General features: G+C 40.5%; 1 pseudogene; it reads right to left on the bottom strand.

Annotated features, from left to right (window-relative positions):
• LOC116103919 overlaps positions 1–11,300 on the bottom strand; it is an 84,953-nt pseudogene that overhangs the window by 54,229 nt on the left and 19,424 nt on the right.

Here is an 11,300-nt window from a genome sequence, read left to right as displayed (position 1 = left end):
GGACAGCCAGGGCTATACAGAGAAACTCTGTCTCAAAAAACAAAACAAAACAAAAACAAAAACAAAAAATAAACAAACAAAAAAGACTGAAACTCTTCTTTCTCTAAATTCAATACCTCAAAGAGAAGAGAAGGATTGTCTTTCAAAGGCTCCTGCTACCTCCACACAGATGTGGGTCAAGAGAAGGCAGCCCTCATCATTGCTTCATTCTACTATGGCTCCATCTCGTTTATGACATGGACCCATGCCTTTGAAGAAGCTAAAGTGAGTTTTCCTGGTTGTTTTAATGGCCTACAAGCTTGGGAACCAATGATAATGCCAGAGTGAAGGACAGTTGTGATAGCATAAGTTTAGGGAAGAGTCTGGTAAATGGACATGGAAGTGACTCCAGTGGGCCATGGGATTTCATGTGCTCACTGTGTTGCCATTTCATTCCTACTTCGCAAACTGGTCATCATTAACTCACTACACAAATGGGACAACTAAGGTTTACAACCCGAAGTTAGAGCTAGTAAGTGGCCAGAGAGTAGATTTCCACCCAGATTATTTTACTTCAAAATCCTATATTCTTCTCTCTGGTCAGTCAATTGTTTCTGGGTTGAAAACTCATACATTGCCCTAAAACATCCTTTGCAAGTCTATACCTATATAACACTTCCTGAATAGCATCATTGTTCAGTCCAGAGTCTCCAGAGCTATATTAGATCAGTTGTTATTTGTTGTCATCTTTCCCATGGGAACAGTATTACTCATGCTCACAGTGTCTAAGACTGTGTTATATAATATAGTAGCAGCTAGTCACATGTGGCTAATTAGAATATATTAGTTAAAATTAAGTCAAAACTTCATTTATTTAGTTGAGCTAGCCATATTTTGGGCATTCAAGTGTCACATAGTGCTTATTGTTATTTGAGAGTGCAACTAGAGAATATGATCATGATAGAATAGAGTTCTCTGGGTCAGCAGGGTTCTAGAAAATTCAGCAAGCATAGTAGATGTGCTCAAGAAATTACTCCATCTGGAATAGTGGTTTGTAATCCCAGCACTCAGGATACATAGGCAGTACTATCATGAGTTTCAGGCTAATATGTGCTGCAGAACAACTTCTAGGCAAACCTAGCCTATACAGCAAAATCCTATTTCAAAAAAGCAAAGCAAAGCAAAAAAAGGAAAAAAAAACTCTTGAGTGTGAAATGTATAAAAAGAAGGCATAATTTAGATAGTAACAAGAGAAATGCATTCTAAGTTAAAGGACAGATTTATTGATTTCTATTCCTGATAATATTTGTCTACATTATTTGGATCCTCCTTCCTGATGTGAATTAGAAAGCAGAATAAAGGAGCAAATTCGTGAGCAAATAAGCATGAATCTAAATTGTATATAAAATAAGACTGGTATGTTATAGGACTGTGAAGTATAAACCAAAACACACAGGAATAGCAGTATGTAAGCTGGAAGAAAAAAGGTAGAACTGAAGCATTTAATATCCTTCCATTGCCCGAGAAGAAGATGAAAGCACAAATTAACATACTTTGATAGATCAAAGCTGAACATATAATCTCTAGAGTAGCAATTCTCAGATGGGGTCTGAGGACCCTTGGCATCTCCAAGAACCTTTGAATGGGTCTGAAAGATGAAAATTCTTGCCTTTTACATTTTTCTTCTTTCATAGGCATACTATTCAGTGTGCCAAAGGCTGTGTGATGTCTCGGCAGGCTGAATATAGGGATGGACATGAGAATCACACCATCTTCTATAAAGCCAGACACTAAAAACTCTAAAATAACATGAGCATTTACACAATGTTTTTATTTAGAAAAACAGGTATTTTCCATAAAACAAATGGTATTTGTGTTTACATATAACAGTACATTAGTCAGGTTCTAAACAAGGCTAAAATTTCTGATCTCACTAATTTCACTCTCAAATATATTTTTTCTCTTGATACTATCCAACTCAGAGTCTAGAGGTCTAAGAAACAGGAAGACAAATGATGGAGTTGTGGTCTTGAATGGTTGAGGCAAAGGAGGAGCTTCTGCTTCAGTTCAAATCTAAAATCAGAAAAACATCATGTTTCAGTTTTAAGTCCTTTAAGTACTGGAGTTCCTTTTTCCCCCACATCTATCTATATCTGTCTGTCTGTCTGTCTGTCAGTCCATCATATGTTTGACTGTCAGTCCTTCTGTCTATCTATCTGTCTGTCTGTCTATCTACTTTATATCCCAGTCACATGCACATACCTCCCTCCTCCAAGTTTCCCTCTCACACCACCTCACTCCCCCTTCTCCTGTGAAGAGGGGGATGTCCCCCCTTGAGTACCAACCTACCCTGGCATCTCAAGACTCTGTAGGACTAGACAAATCCTTTCCCACTGAGGCCAGACAAGGCAGCCCAGTTAGGGGACTGGGATTTATGGACAGGTATCAGCTTTAGGGACAGTCTCCGCTCCAGTTGTTGGGGGACCTGCATGAAGACCAAGCTGCACATCTGCTACATGTGTGTGGGGAGCCTAGTTCCAGCCCATGCTTGTTCTTTTGTTGGTGGTTCAATCTCTGGAGCCTCCAAGGGTCAGGTTAGTTGACTCTGTTGGTCTTCCTATGGAGTCTCTGTCCTCTTCAGGTCCCTCAATCCTTCCCCTAACTCTTTCACAAGACTCCCTAGCTTCTTCCAGTGTTTGGCAGTGGATCTCTGCATCTGCTTCCCTTGGCTGCTGGGTGGAGCCTACCAGAGGGCAATTATGCTAGGCTCCTGTCTGTAAGCATAACATAGTATCATTAATAGTGTCAGGGTTTGGTGCTTGCCCCTGAGATGGGTCTCAAGTTGGGCCAGTCTTTAGTTCACCATTCCCTTAAGTCTTTGTTCCATCTTTGACCCTGCTCATCTTGTAGGTAGGACACATTTTAGGTGGAAGGTTTTGTGGGTGGGTTGGTGTCCTTATCCCTCCACTAGGAGTCCTGCCTGGCTACAGGAAGTTTCTATTTCCATAGTACAGGATAACCATGCTACAATCCACAGACCCAAAGAAGCCAAATGACAAGGAAGGCCCAAGGGAGGATCCTTGAATTTCATTCAGAAGGGGAAATAAAACAGACATTGGAGGTGGATGGAGGGAGGGATCTGAGTTGGGGGTGGGGTGGGGAAGGGAAGGAGGTAGGGGATCACGTGTAGGGAGGGGGATGAAAATTGGTAGCAGCAGGCTGTGAGGATCATCTTTAGAACATGCCAGAGACCTGGAACGGGGTGGGGGAAGGCCTCCAGGGAGTCTATGGGGATAACTCTAGCTGAGACTTCTAACAGTGGGAGTATCTTAGTCAGCGTTTCTATTCTTGCACAAAACATCATGAACAAAATGCAAGTTGGGGAGGAAAGGGTTTATTCAGCTTACACATCCACATTGCTGTCCATCACCAAAGGAAGTCAGGACAGGAATTCACACAGGGCAGGAACTTGGAGGCAGAAGCTGATGTAGAAGTCATGGAGGGATGCTGCCTGATGGCTTGCTTCCTCTGGCTTGCTCAGCCTGCTTTCTTATAGAACCCAAGACTACTAGCCCAGGAGTGGCACCACCCACAATGGGCTAGGCCCTCCCCTCTTAATCACTAATTGAGAAAATGCCTAACAGCTGGATCTCATGTAAGCATTTCCTCAAGGAAAGCTCCTTTCTCTGTGATAACTCCAGCCTATGTTAAGTTGACCAGCCAGTACAGTGAGATATGGAGCCTGGGCTTCCTTTTTATCCAGGCTTTTTGTTCTATTCATCGGCTTGGGTGAGTCCCATCCATATTGGAAAAGGCAATGTGTTTTACTCACTCTACTATGCTAATCACAGAAATACTGTCTGATAATTCTGATATTTAGTTCCCTTTAAAAATGGATTCTTTTCCCTGTTTTTTTTCCCTATTTTAATATTTCTTCTTTCTTTAGTCAACTCTATCTTAATCTTCATGGGAAATTTCCATTTAATAAGGCAGACTTGTCCCTGGCATATGGAGTGGGCTGTGGCCCTTTCTTTACCAATAGGTAGAGAATAAAAACAATGTATATAGGCTTAAATAATGCCTTAGTGAAATTACTGTTCCATATATAACTAAGTGATACTTGCCAAGATCTTAGCCCACAGGTATGCCTCTCCTGGTATTTCTACCTTCCTTTCTATGTTCCCAATGCATAATGCCTGGAGTTTATGGTTTTCATCATGTAACTCACCACCTTTATAAGGGGGCCACTTCTATATACATACTGTAATAGAATCCATAAAAATAATATTCAAGCACAAGTTATCTTCTATAGCTATTAGTGATGTGAGGCCTTCATGTAGACCTTGTAACAGGGTATGGCATCTCTATAATCAGGTAAGAGTATCAACAAACATTCTGAACCTGAGAGAATATGCTACCTTGGCCTAGAGAATTCACCTCACAGATAGTCTCACAAGACTCAGGCCAGTTTCCCCCAAAATAACAGATAGGAAAGCCCCGAGTTACAGCTTCACAATTTATCCATTTAATAATTTCTTAAAAATCATTATCATGCCAAGAGTTATAGGCCAGGTCTCAGTGTAGTCCTGGAACAATCTAGGTAAGTGATTCCATGGATGCTAAATATCTAGGCATCTCTAGTCTGGGGAACTGGAAACGCTGGGTCATGAAGAATTTCTACTATCCCAGCTCCAACATATTTGTGAGATTTGGTATAGAAGAGCCATGGAGATTCCAGGGGGTGCTTTACCACTTACATTCTTGGAAAGGAACAATTTAGCACTGATCCCTGGAAAATGCCTATTACAAGTCAGGAAATACAGGTCAAATAGGAATTGAGGGAATGGCTGAGGGTACCTTTACCTACTCCTAGACACATTAGGGTAACAATAAGCTTAGAAGAGGACTAAGGCCCTATTAAAGCTCATGGAAAAGTATGACTGATAAATGACATCCTACATAAGTAGGAATTAGGGGAATGGTAGTACCCAGAATCTGCCATTTATATGTCAAGGACTTGTTCTGTCTCCAAGAGAGCATTCTGGAAAGGCAGAACAGCAGAAACAGAGAGTAGATACTGAAAGTCATGGTGAGGCTAATGAGAACTCATGTTTGGGTAGGAGGTAGGTTATGCCAGATGGCTTCCCTTGATTCTCATACTGAAAGTCCCTTAAAGTTCATCTCTCACAGACATATAAGACAGAGCCTCTTCCCTGCAAGGCAGAAAGAGGGAGATAATGCATTCTTCCACTTCCCAGATGAGAGTACAGGACAGAAGAATAACAGTTAATGTTTGCCCCAGGACCTGAAGAGTGGAAAAGGTATAAGAAACTGTTATAAAGATTCCACTTCCCTTATGGTGCTTTATGAGAGTATTGTTTCTTCTGTTCTAGAATGAGATCTTCACAAGACAGGTCTGAGGTAGTAACCTTTTATACATTGGTGGATATTTGAGTCATCTTCTTGGTTTTCCTGATGCACAGATACTTTGTTGGTGGTGTTCAAATTTGAACATACATCACAATCTCTTAAAGGCTTGGGCAGTTCCAATTGCCAGGTCCTACTCCTACAGTTTGTGATTCTGAAAGTGTGCCTTCCTAACAAGTTCCCAGATGGTAATGATACTGCTGGTATAGTGACCATACGTTGAGAAACACTATTTTAGGACAGCATCTTCCCATGGATTTGAGGAGGGGCAGGTCTATCTGAAGAGTGGTATATGAATAGTGTCTGACGAGGCATTTCCAGCTCACACTCTGCTAAGCAACTCATATAACCCCCTGGCCCTTTCCTTAGTTTCTACATGTTTAAATGGGGACAGTAACAGTCTTAATTCACAAGTGGGCTGTGAGTGATTATTACCATGTTGTTGATAACCCAGGAGTTCCTGTCCTCCTACTATGGGCTCAGGACTGTGTACACTGCTTTCGACCCCTTAAGGACAGCCCCTGCCCCCCGGCTATGCTTCCCTGACTCAGTTGCTCTCATAATAGCAAGACTCCTACTTCTTACCTGCTCCTGCTGCAGGCAAAAGCCTGAAGGGGCAACGGGGCTGTTTTCCTTTGGTTCCCACTTCTGCTCTGCCTGGTCTTCTCTGGGCTCAGAAGCTAGGTTCACTTCATCAGAACAGTGACAGCTTCTCAGCCGCCAACTTCCCAATTTAAGTATGTTGGATGAGGCTGAGCAAAGAAACAGCGAATTTAATAAAGCTTAAGAATCAGGAGAGCTCTCTCACCCAAATCAATCCTCAGTGTGTTTTTAATTAAATTATAGCCCTTGTGATTAAAGAGTGTGAATTTCATTACTGTGACCATTTATCAAAGAACATACCCACTGAACCTTCCCAACATGCAGGGAAAGAAGGCTTTTGTAAAATTTTGATCAACACCAAGTACTCTCTTTCTATCTCCATTTACTCATCAAGTGCATACCTATGCAGTAGTGACAAAACCACCCACGCCTTCCTCCATGTTCCCCTCAATAGGCTAAGGCAGGTGAGTAGGAATCTTTTGATTTGGTGGACATGTTCCTTACAACACAAATTAGGAGCCAACATTCATATTTATATAGCAAGGAGCTTGGACATCCTTAAATGTTGATGTTAGCTTGGCCTGATCATAGCTTATGTAGCTGTATTAGTTAATGAGGGCTGGAAGCAGGAAGGAAGGACAAGGAACACAATGTTGGGAGTTAGAAATTGAAAGGCAACTTCAGAGGTGTTTTTTCCATGTTCTCTCTCCCCCTCCCTCCCTCCCCCTCTCTCTTTCCCTCCTTCCATCTCTCACTTCCTCCCCACATCTGTGTGTGTGTGTGTGTGTGTGTGTGTGTGTGTGTGTGTGTTGCTCTCTCTGCATTTGCATGCATGTAAGAGTATGTATGGGGGCTGGCGAGATGGCTCAGCGGGTAAGAGCATTGACTGCTCCTCCGAAGGTCCTGAGTTCAAATCCCAGCAACCACATGGTGGCTCACAACCACCCATAATGGGATCTGATACCCTCTTCAGGTGAATTACGCCGGAGCTAGCGGCCAGAGCGAGTGGGCCGGCAGAGGTCCTGAGTTCAATTCCCAGCAGCCATACACATGATAGCTCATGGCCATCTGTACAGCTACAGTGTACTCATACACATAGAATAAATAAAAATAAATCTTTTTTTTTTTAAAAAAAGAGTATGTATGTGCATTCTTTGTGCTTTTGACGATATTAAATTCATGTACTATATACAGAGAGCACCAGATCACACAATATAATCCAACTAATTTCATAGCATAAGCATGTTGATATAACAAGAATCTAGATCAAAAACCTTAACACTCTCCAGCAACCTTCACAGGGCCTTCATGACCAATAATCCAGTCAATAGAAAGCTGACAGGTTTTGCTCAGTTTTCTATTGTGTGTGTGGTTGTTTGATTCAACATTATGCTTATGAAATCTATATATTAATGTCAAAACTCTACATATTCTAATCCTGATGGGAATTCCCAGTGTTGGCAGTATGAACATTGCTGTTGTACACATTTCTGTACCTGTCTACTGTTATTAATCCTCACCCATGCATCACAGCATGATCACAATGCATTTTGAGAAGTGAGTGGTGAAGGGCATGCGTATACACACACACACACACACACACACACACACAAACACAAACACACACACTCACACTCGAGGAGAAGGGGGTGAAGAGAACCTAGCAAAGATAGTATCTGAAGTTGCCTTTCAAATGCTAACATTAATGTATATCATTGTTCCTTCCTGTCTGCCTCCAGCCTTCATTAATTTATATAGCCACACATGCTATTTACAGACTTATTTACAGCAATATCATCACACATAGGTGAGCAATGCGTTGCATTTTGCAGTTATAGCGCCTATGATGTTACTCAGCAATAAGAATTCTAAGTTTTACTATAGTCTTGTAGGAACACTGCTGCATATGCTCTCCTTTAATGACTGAAACATTATGTGGTACATGGCTTGTATACTTTATCTGTAGCTATACTACTTAGCAGTGTAGTTGTTAGGTCATATATTTATGTTCAGTCATAGCAGGCACTACCATAATCACATTCTGATTTCCAAGGTAGTCAAAGAATTTATGCTTCCACTGGCACATACAAGCGTTATATATTGGTCCACATTGGTATATAAGAGTTCTAGTTGGTTGCTATCATCAGGAAAGCATGGTTATTTTACGTTTGCAATTCGTATGAGAGTGTAGTTGTCTCAGGTTTCATTTCTTGGTGAGTACAGTCTAAAACAAAAAAAAATACTATACAAGAAGTTTATGGGGGATTAATATCTTTGAAGGAGTTAGAAGGAGAGTGTACCCCAGTCAGCTTCAGAGAGAGCAACTGGGATAAACCTTTAGAATTGTCTCTAAATTAGACTGGGCACTGAGATCTATCAAGTGTCCCATATAAGGAACCATTTGATCTAGCTCCCCTGCAGGGAGAGGTAGCTTCTTGCTAGGCAGAAGCTTTTTGCCGTTAACAAATCACTAGGAAGAGCAGCCAGGCTATGAGTTTTCATCTGTCAATGTTTGTGGTAGCTGGGGACATAAGAACTTTGCTCCAGAAAGTGGACTGCAGATGCTGGGATGCGCATTGCAGTGGCTGCTATGCTACAGTCTGCTAGCCATCCAGTGTAGTTTGGCTTTTTCTCTGATGAGTTCTGGAATTAGACATATTTAGGTCCTTATGTAACTTTTAAGTGAAATGTTTATTGAATATTTTGCAAAATTTTCCATTGAGTTATCAGTCTTTTTCAATGATTTGTAGAAATCTTCAATCTTCCCTTTTTTCTCCTCCTCCCCTCTCCCTGTCCATTCTCCTTCCCTCCCTTCTCCTTTCTTTCTGTTCTTCTCTCCTTCTCTCTCTGCCCCCTTCCCTACCTCCCTTTTTGCCTCCCTCCCTCCCTCCCTCCCTCCTTCCCTCCCTTCTTTCCTTCCCTCCCTCCTTCCTTCCTTTTCTCCATCCTTCTTTGTAGAAAGCGTCCCTTGATCTAGGGACAGTCCTCAGGGAAGAGATAAGCACATAGCCCAGGTACAGGCTGAAAGCCCAAGAGGGATGACAAATGTGACAAATGTGACAAAAATGTTGAGGAAAGCTGTCAGTTGCAAAGTTGAAGGTCTAGGACAGGAGAGCATGTCAGGAATTAGATATTAAGCTTATGGCCTTGCAGGAGCCAGAAATTAGCGGTCCAAGTTTTTCCCATCTTTAGTACTCAAGGGGACCAAGGAGACCACACTGTAATCTCTTTGATTTCAGTGCAGGGCCTAAAACCCAAGGTTATCAGATGACTCTAATATTACTAGGGAATAAGAATATTCTAACTTTCATGTACTTTTATAGACTCATTGTCATATAAGCAGCCTGCCATTGACTGAAATATTGGTGCATTACTCTATATACATTTGTGTATCTGATAAGTGCTCTCCTTGGTTTTGAGGAAGGGAAGAATTAAAGAGGCCACCAACATGACACCTTTAATGAAACTGGTTCCCTCAAATTCATGGATTTGCATTTCAAAGATAGGGAGTTGTGATTACCCTCAGTTCAAGAGTGGGGTTGATATGGGCACAGGTACAACTCTGAAAAGTTTTAGGCAAAACTGCCATCATCTTCATTACCTCAGCATAAACTAGGACAATGGTTGGTTGGTTCTGTGAGCTGTCCCTCACCACACAGTGTGCACAGGGCTCCAGTTCTTTATATTGCCCTCAACATGTTCCACAGAGCAGATAATGATGTAGAAAAGGGATATCAGGGATCCCCAGTCAAATGAAGATATGAGGAAGGGTGTGTAGCCTTGCAGTCATGGCACCTAGCAGCTAGCTGATGGCTTTCCCTTCTTGACTTGACTTTGTAGGGCAAGAGGAATTTTCTTTAATATTCACATAGTTCTTTCTGGTGTCTCTGTCAATTTCTGGTCATCTATTTCTATGACCTGTCCAGAATGTATAATATAACACAATATTTTGTATAAATCAATATGAAAAGATTGGTTTCCCAACAGAAAATTAGGCAAAAGATTTGCATAATACTGTCTCTTCTGAGCATAGCCTTCTCCCACTCTTTTACTAGAGTCTAATTTATGATTTTAAGTGGTTTGTGTATTTTATGTCTCATTCAAGTATTGGTTTGCAATGAGAAGATATATATATATATATATATATATGATGTACATATATGGGTAGAGAGCAATGGTTTCCATCTGAAAGCTTAATTAAGGTCATGAAGCTGTCAGGGCTTGGTGGCACACACCTTTAATTACAGCACTCAGGAGGCTGGATTACTGTAGATTTCAGACCAGCCTGGTCAGTATAGTAAGCTCTGAGGCAGCCAGCACTACATAGTAAGATCTGGTCTTAAAATAACAACAACAAATATTGAGGTCATGAAGGCATGCTAGATTCCCTGTAAAATATACATTCCTTTGCTATTTACACATTACATAAAATTGGTTTGCATATATAAGATGAAGTAGGAATCTCACAATATGTGTTTTTTAAATGATAGTTGATTGACTGATAATAGCTTGTTGAAAAGACCATGTGTAATTCTTTCGGTAGTCTTCATTACCTACTTTTCTAGGTCACACTGGACTGCACTGAACAAATATGACATCCTCTTTATGACTGCATTTGTAGTGTCTCCCAGTATGTACCTTTTTTGTTTGTTTTTTGTTTTTATTTTATTTTATTATTGTTTTTATTTTTTATTTTTTGTTTTTTCAAGACAGGGTTTCTTTGTATAGCCTTGGCTGTCCTGGAACTCACTCTGTAGACCAGGCTGGCCTTGAACTCAGAAATCTGCTTGCCTCTGCCTCCCAAGTGGTGGGATTAAAGGTGTGTACCACCACTGCCCAGCAAATATGCAACTTTTAAAAGCCTGTTTTGAGTTTTATTAGGATTCTACTGAATGTACAAACTAATTTGGGAATAATTAATCTTCTGTGTAATATTTGTAATGTTTTACAATCTGTGATTTGTAGCATATCTAGCCTTTTATTGATATCTTTATGACTTCAGTGTTTCAAGTTTTACATATTTTATTGCATTTATTTCAAACATTTGATATTTTCTAATGTTATTATAAATGACATGATTCATAATTTTAATTTGTACTGATTTGTTGTATATAAAACTGCAATGCCTTTTAAACTACACATTAACTTTGTATTTTTCTGGTAGATTCACTCATTCCAATCATTTGTTTTATAGACTCCACTGTATTTTTGATGTACTCAATAATACAGTTTACAAATAATGGGTTTCTATTTGATTCTAATATTTATTCCTGTCATCCAGATTCTTTTTT

The sequence above is a fragment of the Mastomys coucha genome, chromosome X (genome assembly GCF_008632895.1).
Source record: "Mastomys coucha isolate ucsf_1 chromosome X, UCSF_Mcou_1, whole genome shotgun sequence".
NCBI lineage: Eukaryota > Metazoa > Chordata > Mammalia > Rodentia > Muridae > Mastomys > Mastomys coucha.
Note: the sequence above shows the minus strand (reverse complement) of the source record. Positions and strands in the feature narration are given on the sequence as shown.